This window comes from Colobus angolensis, unplaced genomic scaffold (assembly GCF_000951035.1).
Source record: "Colobus angolensis palliatus isolate OR3802 unplaced genomic scaffold, Cang.pa_1.0 Scaffold31, whole genome shotgun sequence".
Classification (NCBI taxonomy): Eukaryota; Metazoa; Chordata; class Mammalia; order Primates; family Cercopithecidae; genus Colobus; species Colobus angolensis.
In genome coordinates this window covers 3,023,100-3,049,263 of record NW_012116377.1, presented here as the reverse complement: position 1 = coordinate 3,049,263, position 26,164 = coordinate 3,023,100, and the positions used below count along the sequence as shown (strand labels likewise).

Here is a 26,164-nt window from a genome sequence, read left to right as displayed (position 1 = left end):
ACTAGCTTCCATGTGGAGCCCTGAACACACCAGGCCCTTGCTGCCCAGTGCCTTTGCACATGTTAAGACAGACTCACTTCCCTGCAGACATGGGGCAGGCTCCCATGCCAAAGGAAGGCCTGAATAACTCACGATGCGGGCAGGAGATGTTGAGTCTGAGTGGTCTGGGATCTGGACTGGCCTGGTCAGGCAGCAGCGTTAGTCCTTAAGGTGGCAGTGTGCTCTGGGCCTGAGTAAGGGATGCAATGATGTGGTGGACACAATCCAGGACACGTATTCCAGCCCCTAGGCCCGGCCTTGCCATCTGCTAGATCACAGACAAGACGTCGCTCAGGGCATCAGTTCCCACTCAGCTGCATAGCAGCAAGGATTCCTGTCTCACCTTCTTGGCAGCTGCTGTGAGCATCACAGCTCATCGAGGTGTGACAGTCTCATATCTCTATGCCTGTGACTACTCCACAGGCACTGCCACTAAATAATGAATATAGCAGTCAGTACATATTTACTGATGTCTGCTTTGAGCAGGCATGGGCTAGGCATTGAGAAAAACACTGGTGAGTGAAGCAGACATGGTCCCTGTTCTCAAATGTGAACAACTCGTGCACAATCACAAACTGTGATCCCCACAGCAGGGGCTCTCAGCCCTTCTCTCTACACAGGAGACTGATTATTCCACAAGAGACTATGCCCTTCTGTTCAAAAACCTTCAGTGGCTCCCTCTTGCCATTGGCAATGTGGCCCCAGACAACTCACAAACCTTTCTTCCTACTCAAAATCTGGTCTTATTAAATCCTCACCAAATACTTACTCCTGCCCTCTGGGAATGCCTGGATGAGATGCTGGAATGACAGATGGATGGCAGGACAGAAGGGAGCAGACACTTCCTGGACTGCCTGGACCAAGCCTTCCCCCAGGCCCTGGCCCAGGCAGGGGGAAGTGAGGTGGGTGGGGGACATCAGGGGAGGAGAAACAGAGCCTTAGGCTATAGCTGAGCTAGACGCCTATCCTGGAGCTCCTCAAATATCTTTTATAGGAGCCAGAACCGCCTGAACCTAATCCCAGAGTACCTGCAGCCTGAGGAGCTTGGGGCTCTGCCAAGGCCAGAGTAGGGTCCCCTGCTCCACAAGGGGCTATCGGGTCAGACAGAGCAGGGACAAAGTAACCTGTCTCTGCCTGGGCCTCCACTGACACAATGGGTTGGAGGTGGGGACTGTGGCTGTGCACTTGTGTACAGAGGCAAACCCAGTCCTCACCAAGGCTGAGCCACGACTCAACCTACTAGCCTACAGGCTACCCTCTGGTCAGACTTCTTTCTTCTTCCTTTTCAAAAACATTGCTTTTTGTCCTTTTCTTTCAAAAGATGAGGTGTTTTACAACAAGCCATATACCTACTACCAAGGTATACAAAGAAATAACCCCCTGCCAGACTTGCTGAGGTGTGCCAAAGCCTCCCTCCTGTCCCAGGGTCACCTTCACCTCTGCTGCCAGTCACCATGCCGCCAAGGGCCACCAGCTCCCTCCACTGAGGAGTGGTCCCCAGCCTAAATGTAATCTGCTCAGCAGAGCTCAGATCAGGCTCAGTAAAGTGACTGCATGAACTGGTCTCACAGAGCCCTCACTTTCCTCCCTCCAGAGCTGCCTGCATCGATTTGCAACCCTTTTTCCAGCAGACTTGGAGTGGAGTCCTGCCCTCCCTCTGAGAGGAATAGCCACCTCAGTCAGCAGGAGCAGGTGGTGCTCTATCCAGGATAAGCAGTAAGGATGAGGGATGCAGCAGTTAGCAGTGCTCCTACCACTCCTCCTCCACATCCAAAAGGAAGGTGCATGCCAGGCAGAAAGCCAGAAACCCGAGTGTCTCCTAGCACAGCCGCTACATGAGGGTCAGGCTTACCTTCCTCGCAGACTTATCTTCAAATACCTGCCGACCACACATCTAGCATCTCCAGCACAGCCTGTGCAGGCCAGGCCACCTCCTGCCTGAATGTCTTAACTGGTGTCTTCCTGAGCTCTCTGACTTCACCCTGGCTGCCACCCAATCTGTTCTCCACCCAGTGGTCAGAGTGACCATCTCAAAACCCAGTCTGATTGTGCTGTCCCCTGGCTTAACTTCAGGGGCATTCCAGGGTTGCTGGGATTTGGCCCGAAGAGCTCAGCATTTCCGGCAAGCCTACAGGACCTGGGGAGGGCAAGGTGGGTGCCCTCAGCTCCTGCTGCTGCTGCTGTGGTCTCCCCAGCATCAGATGCTGCTGGGCATCACAGAACCTGGGGGCTCTGCCTCAAGCCAAGCAGGGGGTGGTTTCCATGAGGCAGAGCCATGGGTGATACGGGGGAGAGGGCTCACAGAAGCCAAACCTCTGTGAAGGAGATAGCTCGAGGTCACGCGGCAAATCTGAGCTGACATACACTGCCTCTGAAGGTGCCTCTCTCCGTGCTTGGTCCCTTTTAGAGACCTGAAAGCAGATGTGGTTGGGGCCTGTCAGTGCACTGATATGTGCAGTTGGGTCTTGGGAGGGCCTTTGCTTTTATTGTTATTTTACTTCTGAAAGTCAGTAGAGTGTAGAAATGAGAGCTCGTGCTCTTGAGTTAGGCTTTCTGGGTTCAGATTCTGGCTTGGCTATTTGTTGGCTGTGTTTAACCTCTCTAAGCCTCAGCAGTGCTCAATTCTCAGTGAGTTACATAACATCAGACATTCAGAATAGTGACCAACACGTGACAACTCAAACATCAGCTTTCTTCACCATCAGCTCTGTATTCTCCTGTCCCTTCCTGTCTTTGTGCTTCCCAAACCTGAGCCACTCCCCCGTGTTCAGCATGGCCCTCGCTGCCTCCAGCTGTTCTATCATTTGCCTCATGTTTTCTTTAAGTCAACTCATTTATAACACTTGCTACCAACTCTGGCCTCATCCTAAGTGATAATACCCGTGAGGTCATATGGTATATTCCTGTAACACTGTATTTTTAAATGTATTATTATTTTTAGGGATAGGGTCTTGCTCTGCTGCCTGAGCTGGAGTGCACTGGTACGATCACAGCTCACTGCAGCCTCGACCTCCTGGACTCAAGCAATCCTGCCACAGCCTCTCCAGTAGTTAAGGACTACAGGCACCACCATCAGGTTCAGTTAATTTTTAAATATTTGTGTGTGTGTGTGAAAAAGGGGTCTCACTATGTTGGCCACACTGGACTCTAACTCCTGGGTTCAAGCAATCCTCCCATTTCAGCATCCCCAGTAGCTGGGATTATAGGTGTATGCCACCATGCCCAGACCCTTTTAACACTTTAAAATAAAACCGTATAATTATTAAATTATAATAATGTGTTTGACTAAAGTTATCTTGCTCACATTGGAGGTGCACAGACCTCACAGATGAACCTGGTTACTTCTGATCCTCAGTTCAGCCTCAGTCATGGCAGTCGTGGGGCCCATGCAGATGGCCCTCTTCTTATTCTACTTCTTTATCTGATTCTGTTTTCCAGAAAGATCACTAAAACAGATGTTAGGGGCAAAGGTTCAGGCGCTCTGATGATATTTCTGGCCCATTTATTTCACTGTCCTATTTAGGAATTATGAGTACAACAAATGGGGATAAGTCACCATTAGAAAAGTATTGGTTCCTGCCTTCAGGAAAGTGAAAGACGTTCAGGCTCTCAACACTTAAAGGAAGCCCCCTTGAAGCCCAGAGAGTGGACAAACCAGACTCACTGATGGGGCCATTGGGCCACGATCCATGGACAAGACATTCCTGTGGGCCACAGCCATGGCATACCTAGGGGTGTCAAAATGGGGACTGGTGGGGCCTTGCCCCCTGCCAAAAGCCAAGCCAGTCCCACTCCTGTCACTGGGCATTTCTTCCCAGTCCCTGCTCCCAAATGCACTTGCCCTCCTCCCGTGACCCCCTCCTGCATTTTGAATTTCTATTCACTCAGAATTGAGAGTTTAGTTGTGACCATGACGTATTGTTAGGGTCAGTGTCTCTTTCCAATGCATACTAATATATTATGGTTATTATATATGAATATATTTAATGACAAGGAAAAAGTTGTTAATTTTCTTTTTTAAGTTTCTTTCCCTTTTTGGGGGGAGTGGTTCGAGTTGTAACGGACCCAAATGGAACTTCTAACGTGGGCCCCACATGATAGAACCAAATTCAGATATCACTAAATAAAATCTTGTGCCCTGAGCTGTAAAAACAAAAAAAGAAGAAGAAATGTGCTTTCACTGTTGATCAAGGGGTACAGTTTCAAAGAGGCATGAGGAACAGGTTTTGAGACTACTGCACAGCAGCCTAACTGCAGTCAATAATAAGTATTATAGATTTCAAAGTAACTTAGAGTAACTTTCCTTTCTTTCTTTCTTTTTTTTTTTTAGTAAGGGTCTCGCTCTGTCACATAGGCTGGAGTGCAGTGATACGATCTCCGCTAAGTGCAACCTCTGCCTCCCGGGTTCAAGCAATTCCTGAGCCTCCGCCTCCCAAGTAGCTGAGATTACAGGTGCAAGTCATTATGCCCAGCTAATTTTTCTATTTTTTAGTAGAGACGGGGTTTCCCCATCTTGGCCAGGCTGGTCTCGAACTCCTCACCTCAAGCGATCTGCCTGCCTCGGCCTCCCAAAGTGCCAGGATTACAGGCATGAGCCACTGTGCCTGGCCAACTAATAGAAACTTTCAAATATCTTACCATAAAAATGATAAGGCGATGGATATGTTAATAACCTTGATTTAATTATGCCACACTGTATACATATACTAAAACATCACATTGTACCCCATAAATGTATAGGATTATGATTTGTCAATCAAAAATAATAGTAATACATTTTAGAGGTCTAGAAATTTCTTTAAAATGTGCTTTCACAATATGAAAGAGCAAGTATGATCCAATGCCTTTGCAGAGTCAATGAAAAAATGGCAGCAACAGACCCTATCTTAAACAGAAGTTGGCAGTAAAATAAATCAAAACATTCTGACACTAAAACCAAGACTGTCAACACCACTGCTCCTACCGACCCTGGTATTGCTACCAAGTTGATCATATATAGGGCAAGGAAACATCTCTGATAGATGTTAACTTCTTCACAAATGCTCTGACAGATCCTGGCAGAAACCTGTGTCCTGGGAATCAGATCAGGAGACCTGATCATATATAGGGCAAGGAAACATCTCTGATAGATGTTAACTTCTTCACAAATGCTCTGACAGATCCTGGCAGAAACCTGTGTCCATGGGAAAGTAACCATGTCTTCCCTTGGGGAAAAAGACTGGGAACACTTACAAATCACATCTATCTCCCCAGTCTGCCAACAGAAACCTCTGAGATGAGGCCGGGCGCGGTGGCTCACGCCTGTAATCCCAGCACTTTGGGAGGCCAAGGCAGGCAGATTACGAGGTCAGGAAATCGAGACCATCCTGGCTAACACGGTGAAAACCCATCTCTACTAAAAATACAAAAAAAAAATTAGCCTGGCGTGGTGGTGGGCTTCTGTAGTCCCAGCTACTCGGGAGGCTGAGGCAGGAGAATGGCATGAACCTGGGAGGCGGAGCTTGCAATGAGCCAAGATTGCGCCACTGTGCTCCAGCCTGGATGACAGAGTGAGACTCTGTCTCAAAAAAAAAAAGAAACTTCTGAGATGAGTACTTTGCTCAGTATGGTCAAAGGAAGCCTGCAAGGCTCTATATTTTCAGCTATCTGGTGCCCGCCTGGTTTTTCATTCATTCATAAAAATTCCTATTAAGAGCCGTCTGTTCTAGTCTCTACTATAGGTACTGAGGGTACATTGTCTATAGCCTCTCTAGTCAAAATGCCCATTAAAATCGTAACTGGGTGAGTTGTTATCTTCAGGTGGATTCCTCGAGCATACCAATATATTACATGAGAGAAAGCTCTCTAACCCAACTACCTACCCATCCACTCATTCACCTGTCTATCTATTCATCTATCTATCTAGCCATCCATCCATCCATCCATCCACCCACCCACCCACCCACCTATCCACTTCAGGACATTGGACATCTGATCATCCATTTACCCTTCCAGCCATCCTTCCATCTACTTACTCAGCTATCCATCCTTCTACTCACCCATCCCCTCACACTCACTCACCAAATATGGCTCAGCAACTACTTCATGGAGCTAACACATGGGGGGATCAAAGATGACTAAAGTAATCTCTCTGGCCTCAGAGAGAGTGTACAGTGCAAATTATTTCTGAGCCCAGAGAGAGTACACAGCAAAGTCTTCTGAACCTACCCTCTTCACCAGCACTTTGCACTGTACTCTGGGTACTTTACTGTATTCTCTGGCCTCGGAGGTGGAGAGGGTGGGCTCAGAAGTCAGATTGCCTGAGTGGAATCCCACCTGTGCCACTTCAAGCAAGTTTCTTAATCTCTCCATGTCTCAGCTTTTCTTTTTTGTCAGTTTCATCTATAAAACAGGGATGATAGTAATATAGGTATAGATTATTTAGAGGATTCATTGAAATAATGCAACAAAGGCACTCAGAAGTGGCACAAAGAAGGTCCTCATTAGATATCAGCTAGTGGTGGTGTTTCCATAACCTGACAGCAACAGACGAAATAAGTTTATCAGAATAGCCCATAGGAACAATGAAAATGCAGACTGTCCTATCCTTCCATCAGTTGGTATCTTTCTGCTCTCTAGCTGACACTAAGGGTGGTTCAGAACCAGTAGAAAGATCCCCATCTCTACAGTACCTTACGACTTACAGGCACCTTTATATCTGTTTCTTTGTTGAAGTCTCCTGGTTGCCCAGGGCTCAGTGCCTATGTTTTCTCAAGCCCCAAACCAGGACCAAGGATCTGAAGCTTTGCTGTACGGTAAGTGAGGAAGGACATTTGAGAGATAATTTGGAGGCCAAAAGGATGAAATTTCAGTAGGGCTCAGTAGCTCAAGCCTGTAATCCCAACACTTTGGGAAGCTGAAGCAGCAGGACTGCTTGAAGCCAGGAGTTCAAGACCACTCTTGGCAACAAAGTGAGATCCCGTCTCTAAAATAAAAAAAATTAGCGAATGTGGTGGCTCATTCCTATTGCTATTAGCCTCAGCTGCTTGGGAAGCTGAGGCAGGAGAATTGCTTGAGCCTGGGGGTGTTGAGGCTGCTGGTCACATCACTGCACTCCAGCAGCCTAGGTGACAGAGCAAGGCCCTGTCTCTAGAACAACAACAACAAAAAAGATGACATTTCTAAGCATTATTTCAAGAGTTTAAAGGACAGAGAAATCATTTGATAATATTCAACATCCCTTCATGATAAAAGCTCTCAATAAATTAGGTGCAGAAGGAATGTACCTCAACATAATAATGGCCATACATGTTAAACCCACAGTTGACATCTTACTGTTAGCTTTTAGCTTTTCCTCTAAGAACTGGAGCAAAACAAAGGTGTCCACTCTCACCACCATTCTTCAACATACTACTGGGTGTCCTAGCCAGAGCAATAAGGCAAGAGAAAGAAATAAAAGGCATCCAGATTAGAAAGGAAGAAGTCAAACTGTCCCTGTTTGCAGATGACATAATCTTATATATAGAAAACCCTAAATATTCTACCAAAAACCTCTTAGAGCTGATAAATTCAGTAAAGTTGCAGGATATATAATCAATATATAAAAATCCATAGCATTTCTACACACGAACAATAAACTAGCTGAGAACAATTTTTCAAGAGCTACAAAAAAAATCACAATACTACGTTTACAATAGCTACAATAAAAGCCCAATCTAGAAATAAATTTAACTAAGAAAGTGAAAGACTTCTACAAGAAAAACCATAAAACACTGATGAAAAAAAAAAATCAAAGAGGATACCAACAAACAGACATTCCATGCTCATGGACCAGAAGAATTACTGTTGTAAAAATGACAATACTTATCCAAAGCAATTTACAGATTCAATGTAATCCCCATCAAAATACTAATGACATTCTTTACAGAAACAGAAATTAAAATTCTAAAATTTACATGGAGCCACAAGAGACCCAAATAGCCAAAGCAATCCTGAGCCAAAAGAATAAAGCTGGGGGCATCACATTACCAGACTTCAAAATATACTACAAAGCTATAGTAACCAAAAAAGCATGGCACTGGAATAAAAACAGATGCATAGACCAAGGGAACAAAATAGAGAACTCAGAAATTAACCCATATGTTTACAGACAACTAATGTTTTGACAAAAGTGCCAAGAACACTCATTGAAGAAAGGACAGTCTAAATGGGGCTGGGAAAACTGAATATCCATATGTAGAGGAATGAAACTAGATCCTCATTTCTCATGCTATGAAAAAATCAACTCAAAAGGGATCAAAGACCTAAATGTAAGACCCAAAACTATAAAACTAATAGAAGAAAACACAGGAGAAATGCTTCAGGACATTGGTCTGGGAAAATATTTTATGACTAAGACCTCAAAAACACAGGCAACAAAAGTAAAAATAAACAAATGGGATTATATCAAACTACAAAGCATCTGCACAGCAAAGGAAACCATCAACAGAGTAAAAAGACAACCTACAGAATGGTAGAAAATATCTGCAAACAACTCATCTGACAGGGAATTAATATTCAGAATAGATAAGAAACTCAAATGTCTTAACAGAAAACACACACGCACACACACACACACACAGAACCCCAATCTGATTAAAAAGATGGGTAAATGATCTGAATAGACATTTCTCGAAAGAAAACATACAAATGGCCAACAAGTATATATTTAAAATTCTCACATCACTAATCATCAGGGAAACGCAAATCAAAATCACAATGAGATATCATCTCACACCTGTTAGAATGGCTATTATCAAAAAGACGCAGGATAACAAATGCTGGCAAGGATGTGGAGAAAGGGAACTCTTCCACACTGCTAATGGGAATGTAAATCAGTAGAGCCACTATGGAGAACAATATGGAGATTCCTTAAAAAACTACCAATAGAACTACCATGTGATCCAGCAATCCCACTACTGGGCATTTATCCAAAGGAAAGAAAATCAGTATACGGAGGAGACATCTGCACCCCCATCTTTATTGCAGCAGTATTCACAGTAGCTGAGATACAGAACCAACCTAGGTATCCAACAACAGATGAATGGATAATGAAAATGTGGTAAACACACAAGATGGAACACTATTTAGCCATAAAAAAGAAAGAAATTCTGTCATTTGTGGCAACACAAATGGGATTGGAGAATATTATGTTAATTGAAATAAGCCAGAAAGAGAAAGTTAAACACTGCATCTTCTCACTTATACATGGAAACTAAAAAAAAGCTGATCTCATAGGAGTAAAAAGTGGAACAGAGGATACTAGAGGCTGGGAAGGGTAGGAGTAAGGTGAGGATAGGGAGAGACCTGTAAAAGAATATAAAAATACAGCCAGATAAGAGGAATAAGTTCTAGGGTTCCATAGCACTGTAGGACTACAGTTATCAATCATATATTATATAGTTTCAAGTAGCTAGGAGGAGGATACTGAATGTTCCCAACACAAAGAAATGATCAACGTTTGAGATGATGGTATGCTAACTACCCTGATCTGATCTATAAATTACATATATCAAAACATCACTATGGACCTAATGAATATGTACAATTATTATTTGTCAATTTAAAAAATAAGAGAGGGCCAGGTCGGGTGGCTCACACTTGTAATCCCAGCACTTTGGAAGGCTGAGACAGGAGGATTGCCTAAGCCCAGGAGTCTTCGAGATCAGCCCTGGCAACAAAGCAAGACCTCCCATCTCTACAAAAAATTAAAAAACTAGCTAAGTGCAGTGGCGCATACCTGTAGTCCTAGCTACTTGGGAGGCTGGGCAGGAGGATCACTTGAGCCCAGGAGGTCAAGGCTGCAGTGAGCTATGATCATGCCACTGCAGTCCAGCCTGGGCGACGTAAAGCTCCTGTCTCAAAAATAAATACATACATACATACATACATACATAAAAAGAAAAGAAACAACAAAAAAAGAACCAATGGTCTGTTGTACCTTGAATGGGATCTTTCCAGGAAATTCTGGGCATGTGGTCATTACAGGGGTAATATGGTCTCACCACTGAAGAAGTTTACCTGGAGAGTCACATTCTAGGAAAACAGGAAAAGGGCCAGGTGGTCAGCATTGCAAGTTTAGTGACCAAGTAGCCCAGAATGTTGGCACCACACAGAAGAGAGTCACTGTGTGACCTCAGGCAAGCCACTGAACCTCTCTGCTTCTTACCTTAAAGTGGTGACAACTAAGGAGGTTCACTGTGGGAGTCAATGAGAACATGATGGTGAAAGCGGCCACGGCCTGACATACAGCAGGTCCTTTCTGGCCAGCTCTGAAGAGCCTGCAGAAGGACCGAGTTCTAAATCCCCCCACCTAGTCTCCCTGGGACTGTATCCACCCTCTGAGTCCACTTGTGCTGTAAAGGGAATATCAATTAAAGCTGCCCAGAGCCTGTTACCTTAAACGACCTTCCAAATGAGCCTAGTTCTTTTCGGCAGCCTAGAGTTGTAAAAGGACATGTGCCTCCACGTGGGGAGATGAGTGCTGTATAACTCAGCCTGGTGCTGTCCAACTCTGACCATTTAATTCCATCCTATGTAACGCTCATTGGGAGCCACAAGTCTGAACACAGCCAAAAGGGCCTAATAAGTCGTAAAAAAGAAAGGAACGCTCTCCCTCCTGGGAATCTCTCAGTGGGCACTCCAACCTCAAATTCCATCCTCACTGGTGTGGAGATTCATGCGAATGGGGCCAGACTGCAGATGTAACTTCTCCCAGCCCCCCCCAAGACAGGCTGGGACCTTTCTGAAGCTCACGAGCCCAGCAGGGAGGGGAAGGTGGCTTTGGGGCTGAGCCCTCTGGGCGCTGGAAAGTTTGAAATGGAGGAGACAGGCTGGCGAGAATGAGTATCCCAATTAGCAGAATAGCTGGAAGAGCTTGTAAGTGGGCGGAGGGCAGGGCTGGATACGGGATAGGGATTTCTAAATCCTCAGACATTCGCACCATTCCCTTGCTGAATCCTTCACCCCTCCGTGCCCCAGCACCTTCCCAGTACTAAACAGTCCCTCCAGGACTTCCCTGATGTCCCCTTCTGCTCTGACGCTTCCTTGTCTACTTCCTCACAGGGACATTGCAATCTGCAGATGGAGCTATCATTTGCACTGTAACTGGGACCACCGATGACAAGGCACAGCACAAATGTGATACTGTGGAAACAGCCCAGGAGGACTAGGGGTCCTGGATTCCTCATTAAACCCCGCATCATCTGGGCTACGTTGTGGCTGTCCTGGGGAGCCCCAGTTTCCACATCCATAAAACTGAGGTAGAGGCTGGACTCATGGGTCGAAGCACAAAACACTCAGACATATGAAACTGCGTGCTGAGACCAGACACACACATCCCACAGCCTGGGGGCCAGGCCCTGAGAGTGCTGCCTTCCTGGTGCCTCCTCGTGTCTGAAGTGAGGCTCCCCCTCACGCCTCTCGGAGAGAACGCGTCCTGCACCCAGGGTCAGCCAAGGGATAGCATTATAATGGTTCCCAGAAACATGACCGAAGCAGAGACTTTTTTAAAAATTCAATTTCCATTTCTCACTAAGTAAAAACAAAAGTTCATCCTTGTTTTCCAACCAGAGACATCCCCACCCCTCCTCTTAAAACGCAGCAGCATCAATGGTGTCAGAAGCGTTTGTTTTCTTTTTATAACAGCATTAATGAGATATGAGTCACATACCATGAAATCTGCCCCTTTAAAATACAATTCAGTGCTTTTTAGGATATTAGTATATTTAAAGAGTTGTGTGACCAACACCATTATCTAATTTTAGAACATTTTCATCACTCCAAAAAGAAACCTCATTCCCCTCTAGGCCCCTCAGCCCCTGGCAACCACTAGTCTACTTCCTGTCTCTACGGATTTGCCTATTCTGAACATTTCATTACATGAAATCATACAATATGAGGCCTTTTGTGTCTGGATTCTTTCACTTAGTGTGTTTTCCAGGTCCATCCATTTTGCATCATGTGTCAGCTCTTCATTCTTTTTCGTGGCTGAATAGTATTCCACAGTATGGATAGATCATACTGTTTATCCATTCAACTGACAGACATTTGAATTGTTTCTTTTTGGCTATTATGTATAACGCTGCTGTGAATATCTGTGTATAAATTTTTGTATAGACATATTTTCCTTTCTCTTGGGTATATACCTAGAAGTGGAATTGCTGGGTCATATGATAAACCTATATTTAATGTTTTGAGAACTACCAGACTGTCTTCCAAAGAGGCTGTATCATTTCACATTCCTACCAGGAATGTATGAGGGTTCTAATTTCTCTACAGCCTTGTCAACACTTGTTATTGTCTGCTTTTTTTTTTTTTTATCTTAGCCATCCTAGTGGGTTGGAAGTGGCTTTATAGAGATTTTCAAAGAATTTTGTTTTTTCTGATTCCATCTCAGCCTTCTCCCAACCCATGCAAACACTATTTTTCCTAGCCAAAAAGGAAAACGGAAACATAACTGTGACCATGAAGGCTTTATTTTCAGATAATCAAGTGAGGCTCAGAAGTGCGGGGGGGGCGGGGCGGGGGAGAATCTAAACTTTTAGAAGATCTTCAGGAATCTCATAAAATTGTAACATAAAGAGGTAACATTCAAGAAAAATATGTAAGCCAGAGCCACAAACCCACCAGTGTGATGGTGTCTCAGGCTCTGTCTTTGGGACACTGGAAGTGCCTTGGGCAACTTGGGGTAGTAATGCTGGCAGCAGAGTCCGGAGCCAGCTTTTCTGCCACACTGTTGGTTCACATGCCTGGCCTAGCCGTAAACACTGGCCCTAACATTTTGGTCATCTCTGGGACTGCAGTAGAGGACAGTAGTAAAGGGCACACATTTTGGGATCCGACTGTCTGATGCCAAGACCCAGTTCGGCCACACATCAGCCCAATGACCTTAGGTAAGTTGCTTAACCTGCCTGCTTCAGTTTCCTCATCTGTAACATGGAGATATCAGTCCTTAAATTCCCAGAGTCTATGTAGGGATCAGATGAGACGACATCTATAAATGAGGTATACGATCTGTGTAACACAGTACCTGCTGGTTTTATTTTACTAGAGTCCATCTGAGCTAAAGGCCAGTCTGAATTCAACAGGCAGAGCTCCTCAACGCTTACAGACCTGGGTTCTGGTCCCACCTCTGTTACCAGTGTGGACCCCTTCCCCTCCAAGGGCCTTAGTTTCCCCATCTGTAAAATGAGAGAACTAGAACTAGAAGCTCTTCCCACCAAGATGCCCTGTGGCTTTATGTCCAAAGCTGAGGAATTTTGCTCGAGTGATTCCTGCCACAGTTTTGGCATTATCAATCATCCTATGCGGCCAAACCAACTGCCTGGCCCACGTATACATTTGCACTTGCCCATCTAAGACTGTTCCAGAATTCCTTCCCACCCTGTCCTCCACTTGCCCAACACCATCCCCCCTACCCCTTCGAACCCTGGCCAAGGTCCAACCCAAATACCACCTCTTCCAAGAAGCCTTCTGTCTCTCCAGCAGGAGGGGCTCCTGTTGCCGTTTAGTACAGCGACTCCAGTTAATTTATGTTCCTATATTAAAGTTCCTTGAAGGTAGCAGTCATGGGCTTGCTATGCATTTCTGTATCCTCCATGAAGGGCACACAGTAGGTGTGTGACTGACCTATCCCAGTTTCCCCATCTCATCCCAGCTGAAGGAGGTGACTTCCTCCCGCCACCCGAGGCGGGGGGCGTCTCTCTGTCTGCACATATAACAGTGCCTGGCTCACGCTGAAATGGCATCACAGGTGCTGCCACTGCTGAGAACATTGTGGCAAGGCAAGTATTAGGAGACAAATGAGCTTCCTTTCTCACCAGGCCATGCTTTTAAATCACTAGGAATATAGCCGGGAGTGGGAGAGGGAGAAACACCCCATGGGCTGGATCTGGTTCTCCCACAGGTTCAGCTGATGTTGAAGGACGGGTGGTGGGGTCTGCCTTGGTTTCCTCAACTGCAAGATGAGCTCTACAGTTGTGGGTCCTGAGCACCTAACTCCAGCCCAAAGCAGGAGGAAACTCAGACTCATCTTTCTGCTGCAACCTCCACCCTGGGATTCAGAGGAACCCAGACCACAGGTGAAGCAGGAAGGGCCAGAGAGTCACTGCTCCCACCTCAGGCAGCTGGGGAGGATGCAGTGGCTGGAGATTCACGGAGGACACTATAATTTAATAACCACACACCACATCTGAAGCTGCCAGAAGCTATGAGAGGGGCAGCCTGTGGTTTCCAAGTGTGGTGGTCTGAATAACAATCCCCTTCTCCCACCCGCCTTCCACATAGACACAGCCAGCCAATGATAACAACAGCAGCAGCAGCAACAGCAGAAGCACAAGCCAGCATTTTTTAGGGCTTACTATGTGCCAGGTGCTCTACGGCTTCTTCCCAACCACTGTATCCTGTAGACATTAATACTCCCATTTTACAGATGGAGAAACAGGTGCAGAGAGACTAAGTTCAGGGCCAGGATCTGAACACAGGGAATGTGGTTTCAGAGCTCCCCCTCTGACAATGAGTCTATGCAACCTCTACTGTATTTATTCATTTATTGAGCACTGAGCTGAGCACATCCCAGAGGCTATCTCGTTTGATCCTTTCAACCCCCTTAGTGAGAAGCACTTTCAACCACTTAGTGAGGTAACCAGTATTATTTTTTTTTTTTTTTTTTTTGAGACGGAGTCTCACTCTGTCGCCCGGGCTGGAGTGCAGTGGCCGGATCTCAGCTCACTGCAAGCTCTGCCTCCCAGGTTCACGCCATTCTCCTGCCTCAGCCTCCTGAGTAGCTGGGACTTTGTATTTTTTAGTAGAGACGAGGTTTCACAGTGTTAGCGAGGATGGTCTCGATCTCCTGACCTCGTGATCCGCCCGTCTCGGCCTCCCAAAGTGCTGGGATTACAGGCTTGAGCCACCGCGCCCGGCCGGTAACCAGTATTATTATACTCATCTTTCAGTCGGAGAAACTAAGGCTCTGTGAGGTTAAATGACCCACCCAAGGTCCACTCTGCTATATTCCCCTTCCATTAACCTCTCTCAGACAAAACCACAAGCAGATGGCCCATGGCTGGACCCACACACTGGACACATCCATTCATTCGGTTCACTGTCACCTCCGCTGTGCTGGGCAGTACCAGGGCAGAGCAGGGCTCCCAGCCCACAAGGCATGAAAATGTGTGAGAGGTGCCAGGACACAGAGCAGTGTCCACAGAGCACCTGGAGGGCAGGGGGGTGCAGGCCTTTTGACGCACATGAACAGGAGCGTCATCTGTGGCTGGAGTGGGATGCCTCGCTGGGGGACGCAGAGGAAATTCATCGCACAGGGCCAGACAGAGATGGACACACTGAGGCTCAGGCCCAGAAGGGAAGGGCCTCACACTTGGACCCAGACACGTTATAGCACACACATGCTCTTGTCATGTCACTCACATGGTCTTCCCCAACTCCATCTGCCTCCTCTACTCCAAACACAGAAGAAGCATTTTCAGAGGATGCCACCCTTTGCCAAGGGCTCTAAGACCCTATAAATCCACCCTGCTCCTGAGGGCAGGGGCTGCATCTGATTCTGCTGGTCCCTAGAGCCCAGCTGGGAATGGATGCCTGGAAAGTGTTTGCTGACCTGAACTGATCTGACTTCTCACACCAGCCAGGGGCCAGGGGCCCTCCTTTCCAAGGCCAGCTCAACCCTTACCTCCTCCTCCAGGAAGCCTTCCCTGACTACTAGCTAAGCTAATGAGGCTTAAGCTTTAGGTCCTACACTTGCATGGGTTGGTACCTTTCAAGGTTCTATGAGTTCATTTATAATCTTTTTTATTTGCATAAATTTAAAAAATAACCCATATACTATCAGTATAATCAACATGGAGCCCATTTCTTACAAGATTTTAATTTTCCCTCACTTCTTAAGGAAGATTTTGTAGTATAAGTGAGGTGCCTAACCTGTACCCCATGGGTTCCAGGGCTGCATGGAGCTGGCCTGGCCTTTTGGCATCTCGGTTCTCCCATTTGGGTTCTGTACTCCATGAGGGCAGTGAGCCTTGTGGTGTTAAGGCTGCAGCAAGTTACCTACTTAACAGGTGGGGACAGTGAGGGCCAAAGGGAAGGATGGGAAAGCAGACCAGATTTCCACGGCTCCCAGAAGCCTCCCTGCAGAGGGGGTCAGCAGTCCTGCGGTTCAGGCGTTCGGGGTGTGGTAGTCTTGGAGGGAAGAGGCGCGGGGAAGGGCAGGGCTGCCCGGGAAGTGGGACTTTTTCCTTCTACAACAACGAAAAGTCTCGTCCAAAGGGTGGGAAGAGAGGCACCGCCCTCAGCCCCACATGTCTTCAGGGCTCACAGTGGCTGGCTGCCCCTCCTCCACCCACCTCCCAGGACTCGTCCTGCATTTCCTGTAAACACCGACACTTCCTCCCTGGGGAGGGCCTGGCAGTGTTGGGGCCACACCGCACGGCTGACAGAGCCCGGCAACAATGGCTGGCCCAGGGCTCCAGCTGGCCAGTCCACACCCCAGGCCTTCCCAGGGACCCAGAGAAAGGCTATCCTTTCCTAGAGCTGGGCAGTCCAATGCCCCCATGCCACAGATGGACAACTCAAGGCTCAGAGAGGAGAGGAGGCATTTGTCCTGGGCTACACAGCAAGTCTGCAGCCAAAGGCAGGGTTACAACTTGCTCATCTCTACACCTCAGCGCCTCCTCTGCCGACCCGGACCGTGACACACTGAGCTCTCGAAGGGGAGCTCAGACTCCAGCCAGCCTGCCTAGGTTTCCAAAACTTGGTTCTTTGCCACTTATCAGCTACACAACCCTGGGCAAGTTTTCTGTGCCTCAATTTTCTCATCAGTAAAGCAGGGATAGTAACAGTACAGACCTCACCAGGTTGCTGTGAGGATTTAGTGAAGTGATATATATAAAACACTAAGAACATACGGCAGCTATGTTGCTGTTCCTGTTTTTAATGTTTACTGAAAGCTCCAACCAGGACAGATTCTGAGTCTCCAGGTCTCCATCCCACCAGGGATGCTAATTGGGCTCGACTTTCCAACTTCAGAGCAGTTCAGGGTTAGAAGCACTGTTCGGGGAGTCAGGAGACTCTTGCTCTACCAGTAACTCACCCTGTGATCTCAGACAAAAACACTTCCCTCCTATGTGCCTCAGTTTCCTCAGCTATAAAATGGAGACTAAAACCCTGCTCTTCCTCATGGGTGAAATGAGACAACAGAAAGAAAAGCACGTAGAAAAGTTCTAGTCGATACATTAGGTGTTTCAGGTGGGGGTCGGCATTTCCAAATACATTGTCATAAAAACTCATCTTCGAGGATAAACCCTGAAAGTCTTTATCAGTATCGTGTTAATAATCTGGCTACATTGAGAGCTTACATGTGCCAAGTCCTGGCCAAGTGCTAACCAGCAGGATTTCATTCACTCCCCAGAACCACTCTCCCAGCAGGCTATTAGCATTCTCATATCACAAAACAGAGGGATGGAGGGGAACCTCTAAGTTCAGTCTCCTTTGATTTGTCTCAAACCTGTGACCTTCGGCTCTAAGAACAGGCTGAAGAGGGTTTCCCTACAGCCCAGCTAAGATCTGCACAGCACTTCACAGTCTACAAACACCTCCACATATTTCATTACGGTTGATTCTTCCCACAAACATGTAAGGTAGGCACCATCACCTCCAACAGAAAGAAATAAGCAAGGCCCGGGGGGCTGAGTGACTGCCTGGATCCCACAGTTACACAGTAGAAATGGGGTCTCTGGCCCCACGGTTGGGAAGTCTCCCCTTTGTATGACAATGCTTCTTCATCTCCTGCATGAACCACAGAGGACCTGGACAGTGGCTCCTGACTCTGGACCCAGCACAGGGACATGTCAGGCAACTCCCTGTGGACCTGGGGTGCTGTGTGAGCAGTTTCTGAGGCCTGTGGCCCAGTGTCTGGAAGTACTCATGAGCTATGCAACTAAGCCCGCTTTTTCAGTCAGTAATTGCTTTGAAATATGGGTTCTGAGAGTTTGGCTGCAGCGCTGGCTGGCACAGTCTTCTCCCCACATGCCAGGACAGAGACCACGACAATAGAAAGCTGGGAAAACCATCCACCCCACAGACAATTCTGGCTTAGGATGAAAGAAAGCATTGGAAGAGAGGCAATGAGCTGAAAAACAGAACCCTTGAGGATGGCGCCCTCCTCCCTCAGCCCCATCCCCACTAGTACAATCTTTCAGTCCCCCAAAGAAGCCCGTGAGCCCCCAAATAACACACGGCTCTCCCACATTTCAAGCATTTTCTTCTTCCATGTGAAGATTGCACCAGGCACCCGGGTTCAATGAACACGATGGGTGTGCCCCTAGTTAATGATTTGGGAGATAATTCCAACGTGAAGCAAACTTGAAGTTTCATCAAATAGGGAAGAGGTTTTCTAAGAATCAGTCACCTTTATGTCAGTAAACCATGGGGCTTGGTGAGTGTGAGTTCTCATCCCTGTACTTATACCCAGTCCCAAACCCAGCCTCTGAGCAGCATACACCTCACTCTGCATCCTTCACGTCTCCCTGCTGGGCCACCTGTTCCCCAACTTCAGTCATATCCCCTCTGGAGATTCTGAAATTCACTCTGCCACTAGTCAGGGAGGACCTGGGGAACTTGATTCTGTAACCCACGGTCTGAACATAAAGTGTATTAAGTCAGTTTTCAAACTGTAAAGTTCTATAAAACAAAGCATGTTGCAACGAACACTGCTTCAGACCTTCGGGGGACGACTATGAAGCCCGCCCCTGGGGATTTTGTTTCTGATGCAAAGTCCACCTTCAAGTGTAACCAGGCTCCAGGGTCTGGGTCTCTGTCTTGATAAACTCTCCCACATCCCAGCCTCAGTAGATGGAATCCTGCTACCTTCACCCTGACTGCATCACCTGTTCCCAGACTTCTTAGTTCAGGGAAACTTCTTAACCTTTCAGAGTACGGAGAGGAACTAAAAACTAAAACTGCAACAATGCAACAGCCTTGAAGGGGGAGCAAGAACCCTGCCCCTGAAGGTATTCAAGCACTGGCTTATTGAGAACTGAAGCATCTGGGGAGGGGAGGGGCGTCCCCATCACTAAAAGTCCCTTCCAACCTCAAAGTGAGTAACTTCAGTGGTTTCAACTTAAACCTTTCAGAGGAAAATAAGTTAGGGGTCAATGTGGCCAGGAAGTTGAGGATGATTTCAGAATGCAGCTGGATGAAACCCTTCCTGCCATCTAGACTAAGCCCAATCCAAAGGTGCCCTCGGAACCCTTACAATGGAAATGACCTGCACTGGGGTGAAGGCATCAGGGCTTTTCTTCGCTTGTATAGGCGACAGAAGAGGACACAAACACCCAAAACCCAGAAGCTGTAGGCATTTTCTGAGTGAGCGGAGGCAGAATTTCTGCTCTCAAATCCCAGGAGGCACAGAAGCTGAGCCGAGGTGGCCACCTGTCCCTGCTACTCCAGAACTGAACCACAGGGACTTCCTTGCACACCTTAGAAGGTAATGGGACACCAGCCATGGGCTACTGCACCTCACCAGACCAGCAGCATTTAGTTAAGAGGAGAGAAGAGGGCAAGACTTTCCAGAAACAAAAAACATCTGAGTGCAGTCTATTGAGGAGAGACTGGGGCTTATGATTCGAGCACAACACTGGGCTAGCTCCTTCTACACATTTTCTAATTTAGCTTTCCCAATAAGTCTATGAGACAGGAATTATCAACTCCATTTCATAGATGAGAATCACACTATCAGTGAACTACGCAGCCAGGGTTATACGCCAAAGCTGACTGAAAGGCAAGACACTCAGCACCGCAACCTACATCTGCCTGTCTGGTCTGACCGTCCCCAAGGGACCCTTCTCCCCATCCCTTCCTTTGCACAAATACAACAGTGTCAGTTGGGTCCCAAGGCTGTTTCTCTTCTGCCTTCAGCTTGGCCCCAAGATTTCTGGAATGGATCTGACCAAGGGGAGGTGACTTTTCCATGCAGCTAGTTAAGAAGTCACATGGTACAGGGCAGTGTTTCTCTAAGCGGGAACCTGGGAGTACCTGGGGGAGTCTGTTACAAATGCAGATTGCGTAGCCACACCCCACACCCAGTGAATCCAAGTCTCAAGTGAAGGGCCTGGAAACCTGCATTTTGGGGGTGTGTGTGTGTGTGTGTGTGTGTGTATATATATATATATATATATTTTTTTTAAATGTCTATTAAGATGTGAGAAATGCTACAGCTGAAAGGGTCAGGACATTCAGGTTCAAATCCCAGCTCCCCTAGCTGTGCAACCCCGGACAAACCACTTCGTTTTTGTCAGCCTCAGTTTCTTGACTTATCTGGTTGGGATAGGAATCCTGTCCCTCCAACTCACAGGGTTGCTGTGAGTTTCAAAGAAAGTTAGAAAAGCACCCTGGGGACTGGGCACAGTGGCTCACACCTGTAATCCTAGCACTTTGGGAGGCCGAGGCAGGCAGATCACCTGAGGTCAGGAGTTCGAGACCAGCCTGGCCAACATGGCAAAAACCCATCTCTACTAAAAAATACAAAAATTAGCTGGGTGTGGTGGTACACACCTGGAATCTCAGCTACTCGGGAGGTTGAGGCACGAGAATCACTTGAACCCGGGAAGCGGACGTTGCAGTAAGCCGAGATCACGCCACTGCACCACAGCCTGGGTGACAGAACGAGACTCTGTCTCCCCTAAAAAAAAAAAAAAGCGCCCTGGGCCCGCACAGGTATAGAGCCCAAGCGTCCAGGATTCCTTCAGGCCAGCAGACTGGTGCCTTGTCCATGGAAACCGCTCCCTTGATGGGGAGGGGCTGGCTGTGACCTCAACAACAGTGAGAGCCCACCTGGCAGACTGAGCAGGGCTACCTGGCATCTGGATGACACACTGCATGCAACGCCTGCCACAGAGCCTCGGGTGGACTCAGTGGCCATCCCTGAGACAGCGTCTACAGGGAAGGGGGTGCCCAGCCCCTGATTTCAAGGCTAAGAGGAAAAGACCACAGCAGCAAGGGCATCTGACACAGCACATCAGCCTTGACTTTCCCGAGCTGAAAACCCACCCTCGCCACACGCAGAGGACGCTCTCCAAGCTGCAGAGACCCAGGGGACTCTCACGCTGTGGATCACAGTGCAATTCCGTTCACTATATATGGAGACCCTGCTGTGTGCCAAGAACTGTGCCAAGTGTGGGATGGGGACCCTTCCTTTCATCGAGAGCCACAGCCTAAGAAAGAAAAAGATAAATCAAGCAAAATGTCAAACATGAGAAAATAAGCAACTCAATTTAGATTCTCTTTTTCTTGAAGAAATATCAAGTATTCAACTCTTGGGATTTTAAAATTAAGAACGAGAAATATAAGACTTCATTTGATAAATATAACAAACACTTAAAAATATACTTCTGTTTTCCATTTCAACAGTGAGGAGGAGGCCCAGCTCAGAGGTCTCATTGCAGCAATCTATCTTAGACAAGGTGACCCCACAGACAGAGGGGCCAGAGTTTGACACCCACCTTTCTGTCCACCCACCACCCACCCATTCTCACACCCAACACACAGTATCCAACAGGCAAGACACCTGCAAGACAGTGAAGGAAGGAGTGGGACAAGTCCCTGCTCCCTAGGAGAATACAGTCAAGCAAGAATTGCAACAGGAAAACATACACACAGCCACCAACAGGGAAGATGGCAGAGGGTTCCAAAAGCTATCCGAGAAGGACAAGAAAGCTGCTGGGAAAATCCAGACAACATCAGAGCTATCACAACCTGCCCACAGATAGCACAAAGTCTTCAGGGAGAGGGTGTGCCCTGGGGAGGATCTGAACACGCAGAAAGACTGAAGGGACATCAGAGTATAATGCACAGCACAGGCAGGTCATGTCGAGGAGAACAGAGAGAAGCTGAAGAATGGGTCCTGACTAGTGTGAGAGGCCCTGAGGTGGGCTCTGGAGCTCTGCCTAGCAGAGCTGGCATTGAGGAAAGCGAGGGTGCACCCTCCCAAGCCTGATATGCACGGGGGTGGGGATCCAGTGGGGGTTTAGACACCTGCACCAGGTTGGTTTCTGTGACCGTGCATGTACCTAGGCCCTGGTGATCTGGGAGGAAGCCACACTTAGAAGTTCCTGGTCCCCCTGTAAAGTCACTTCCAGCCACCAGGCAGCTGGCCACATGTTGAAGGAGCAAGGGACGTGGCTGTGGTCCTGAGGTCTGAGGTTTAAGGAGAAGCTCCCCTTGGACTCCTCAGAGGAAAATGGTAGAAGGGCCTGGCTGTGAACACCACTGAGTTGCTTTGAGGACAACTTGGCATTTCAACATGGGGACGTGTAGTTCTATTTTGCTGGGTCCCGGAAAGTTGCAGCTGCCCAAGCTAGGATGCCTTTTCAGGACAAAAGCACACCCCAGACTTCACTTTCAGGCAGAGCACTGTGCCGAGCAGAGATGGAAGCCAAACATCTGGATCTCGGCAACTGCCTGAGTCCTCGCTGGAAAGAAAGGGCTGCAGAGGGCCACGGCCTGGGACCCTGCACCCTGGGAGAGTAGGTGGGGGCCTTCTAAACCCCCAGGAGCAAGCACTCTTGAGGAAGTGAGTGGAAATGTGCAGGAAGCAGGCAGGAGAGGGGTGTTCTGGGGGCAGGCATCCCCCACTCACACTGTCCAGTGACAAGGCGTCCTTTTGCACCCAGATCCCAGCCTGGCAGACTGCTCCAAAGCCCTGCCCCACCAGTGTCCTTTATAGACAGGGAGAAAGGACAATTGTCGGTTACACCCATGCCCTATAGCTGTGACTTTTCCTGTATCTTTTCTGAAATCTTATCCTAAAAAAAAAAAAAAAGCCTGATCCTTTACTAAGTCTGTTCATCTCCTTCCTCTCTCCAGTAATCCATTCTGTGTCTCAGAATCTTGAATTATTCACATTGACCCATCTCCGCTCATCAATCTTCCATAATTTGATACAAACCAAGACAGGGCAGTATTTAACCCAGTGGCCCCCCACGTTCCTAAGCACACGCCAACCTCTTCTGAACAGAGGCAGCTCAGGATGAGTAAATGCTCATCCTACATATAACACTTTAAGATGGTAACTCCCTCTGTCTTCGCTTGTCTTAATCATCTTCACAATGATTCCTCATCACCCCTGGGTGACAGCACAGTTCCCATCTCAGATGGGCCCGGCTGAGCAGGATGGCCGGGCAGCCCCTCTGCAGAGCACTTTGGCAACACGCAGCACCTTTCTGACCCTGCCATCTCTCCCATGGAAATATATTCAAATGCTGGAAAAGCTTCAGTTACAAATAGGTGCACCTGAGTGTTCTTTACAAAACAGCCACATATCAGAAGCACTCTAAATACACCATGAAAGGACAGGAGCACAAGGATCGGCGGCACAACCACTCAGTGGAGTATTTGCAGTCACCTGCTACTGCTGTGTCTGCTGAGCCTACCACAGACTGCCTGAGAGGAACTTTTATTAATTTAGTACATTATTTTAAAATATAGGCAAACATTTATAATACACACTTAAATAAAATAAGCAAGAGATCTTGTGCATGACAGGACACACCCACGTAAAACACACACTGTACACACTCACACACGGCAAGAACAAAACACAACCCAATGCTCAGCGTGATTATGTCACTGTGGCGGGATTGGTTGGTTGGTTTTTGTTTTTACCTTCAGATATGTTCACAAATGTATGTAAATATGGATACAGCTACTGATTGAGCCATTTTTAGAGCAGCAGAAGCCTGGAAATAACTCAATATCTACCAATAGGTGATTAGATACTGGAATTCCTTGCAGTCATTAAAAAGAACGGGAGTGGATCTGCCTGCCCTGACAGGGAACAATCTGTAAAGTAACAAAAGCAAGATCCAGAAGAGTAGGTTCACTATGCTTCCATTATGTCTAGAAAAAGTAGAGGGTTGTGGGGAGGGACATAGAAATATAAATGTAGGCTGGGCGTGGTGGCTCACGCCTGTAATCCCAGCACTTTGGGAGGTCAAGGTGGGCAGATCACTTGAGGTGTGGAGTTCGAGACCAGCCTGGCCAACATGGTGAAACCCTGTCTCTACTGAAAATACAAATATTAGCCTGGCGTGGTGACACACACCTGTAGTCCCAGCTACTCAGGAGGCTGAGGCAGGAGAACCATTTGAAGCCAGGAGGCGGAGGTTGCAGTGAGCTAAGATCGCACCACTGCACACTATGTCCTAGGCAACAGAGCGAGACTCCATCTCACAAAAAAAAAAAAAAGAAATACAAATGTAAATGTGTGTCTGTGTTACCTGTGCATGTCTGTATGTGGATGCAATAACTATGCAGGGGGCTGGAGAACCAGGACTCAGTGATATGAGATTTGATTTTTCCCTGCAGATCTGAATTTTGGGAGTGCCTGTGGCTTCTTGTTTTTTTTTTTTGAGACGGAGTCTCGCTCTGTCGCCCAGGCTGGAGTGCAGTGGCCAGATCTCAGCTCACTGCAAGCTCTGCCTCCCGGGTTTACGCCATTCTCCTGCCTCAGCCTCCCGAGTAGCTGGGACTACAGGCGCCCGCCACCTCGCCCGGCTAGTTTTTTGTATTTTTTAGTAGAGACGGGGTTTCACCAGGTTAGCCAGGATGGTCTCGATCTCCTGACCTTGTGATCCGCCTGTCTCAGCCTCCCAAAGTGCTGGGATTACAGGCTTGAGCCACCGCGCCCGGCCGCCTGTGGCTTCTTGTAAAACATTCTTTAAAAAGCGTTTTGAACCAAAATGGACTCCCAAATTTCTCTCCCTCTGGACTGTCCCAGCAGCACCATTCCCCTCCTCTGTGGCAGAGCTCTGCATTGTAGAGACTTCTGTGCCCCTGTGCTGTACCCCCAGGGCAGGATCCTCCCCTCTGGTCCTCTAAACACTCACTAGTTAATCAGATTATCTTGGGCAGGTGAGAATCATTCCAAAGGAGGAAGGCAAGCCAAACCTTCTGAGACGCCCCCTACCCTCACCAGCTAGCACAGCAGGTCCCAGATCACAAATAGAGCCACTATTTGTACACTGGCTGCGGTCTACAAAACACCCTTCACGTAACATGACCTTCATGACAGCTCTATGAGGCAACCAGCAGCATCTCCATGTTACAGCCAAGAAGACTGAGGCTCAGGAAGGTAAAATGAATTCCCCAATTCCACCCAGCTCGGAAATGACAGGTCAAATGTCCCCGGAAGCCTGTGCATTTCCCACTTCCTGGTGTTGAGAAACGGAGAGGAGGTGCTAGAAGCATGTGCTTTTCCTTTCTTGGTGCTAACAAACCCTTTTCAAATCAAACACTACCTACCCTTTTAACCTAGATCCTTTCTGCTGCATTTCAACTTCCTGTTGTTTCTAACCCACTGGTACAAAGCTGTGCAACTCTGTATTCCTAAGACCCCAAAGACAGGGCCAGAATATAACAGGTGGACTTGTAGCCAGTGAATGCCCACAGAGGTAAGGAGTGGGCAGAGCGGGTAGGAAACTGCTGGTTCTATTGCATTTTCTCCCTATAGTTTTGGGAGAGAGGGATGTGAGGCCCCAGCAATGTCATCTGACTTTGTTTTACCTTCCATTTTCTCCCTGTTTGGACTGGAAGTCTATAACTGGTCCCATTGTATTTTGAGAGCAGATAACTTACTTCTTTAGTTTCCCCAGGGTCACAGATGGAGAGGAATTACGCCAGAATGGGTCATACCCAGAAGCTCACCCAATACTGGATTTAAATAATGGGACTTAGGACTTCTGAGCTGACAAGATTCAAACAAGATTTGTTGAGCTAATGTTGTCACAGGATGGGACCTCTGGGGACCTTGGGATGGAATGAATGCATTTTGCATTTGGGATAGACCTGAATCACTTGGGGGTCAGACGGCAGCCTGTAATAGGCAGAATCACAGCCCTCAAAGTGTCCACCCCCAATCCTGGAACCTGAGAATATTCTGCATCACTTAGCAAAAGGGGCTTTGCCGACATACTTGAGGTTGTGAAGGTTATGACGGGGAGATTACCCTTGGTTATCTGGGTGGGCCCAATCTAATCACACAGGTCCTTAGAAGCAGAGAACTTGTGCTGCCTGGAGTCAGATTCAGAGCGCAAGAAAG

General features: G+C 47.5%; 1 protein-coding gene across 2 annotated transcripts in view; it reads right to left on the bottom strand.

The window, feature by feature from the left end:
• Positions 1 to 26,164, bottom strand: part of LOC105517915 (FYVE, RhoGEF and PH domain-containing protein 5) — a 116,738-nt gene that overhangs the window by 71,431 nt on the left and 19,143 nt on the right. The gene's annotated exons all lie outside the window — the stretch shown is intronic.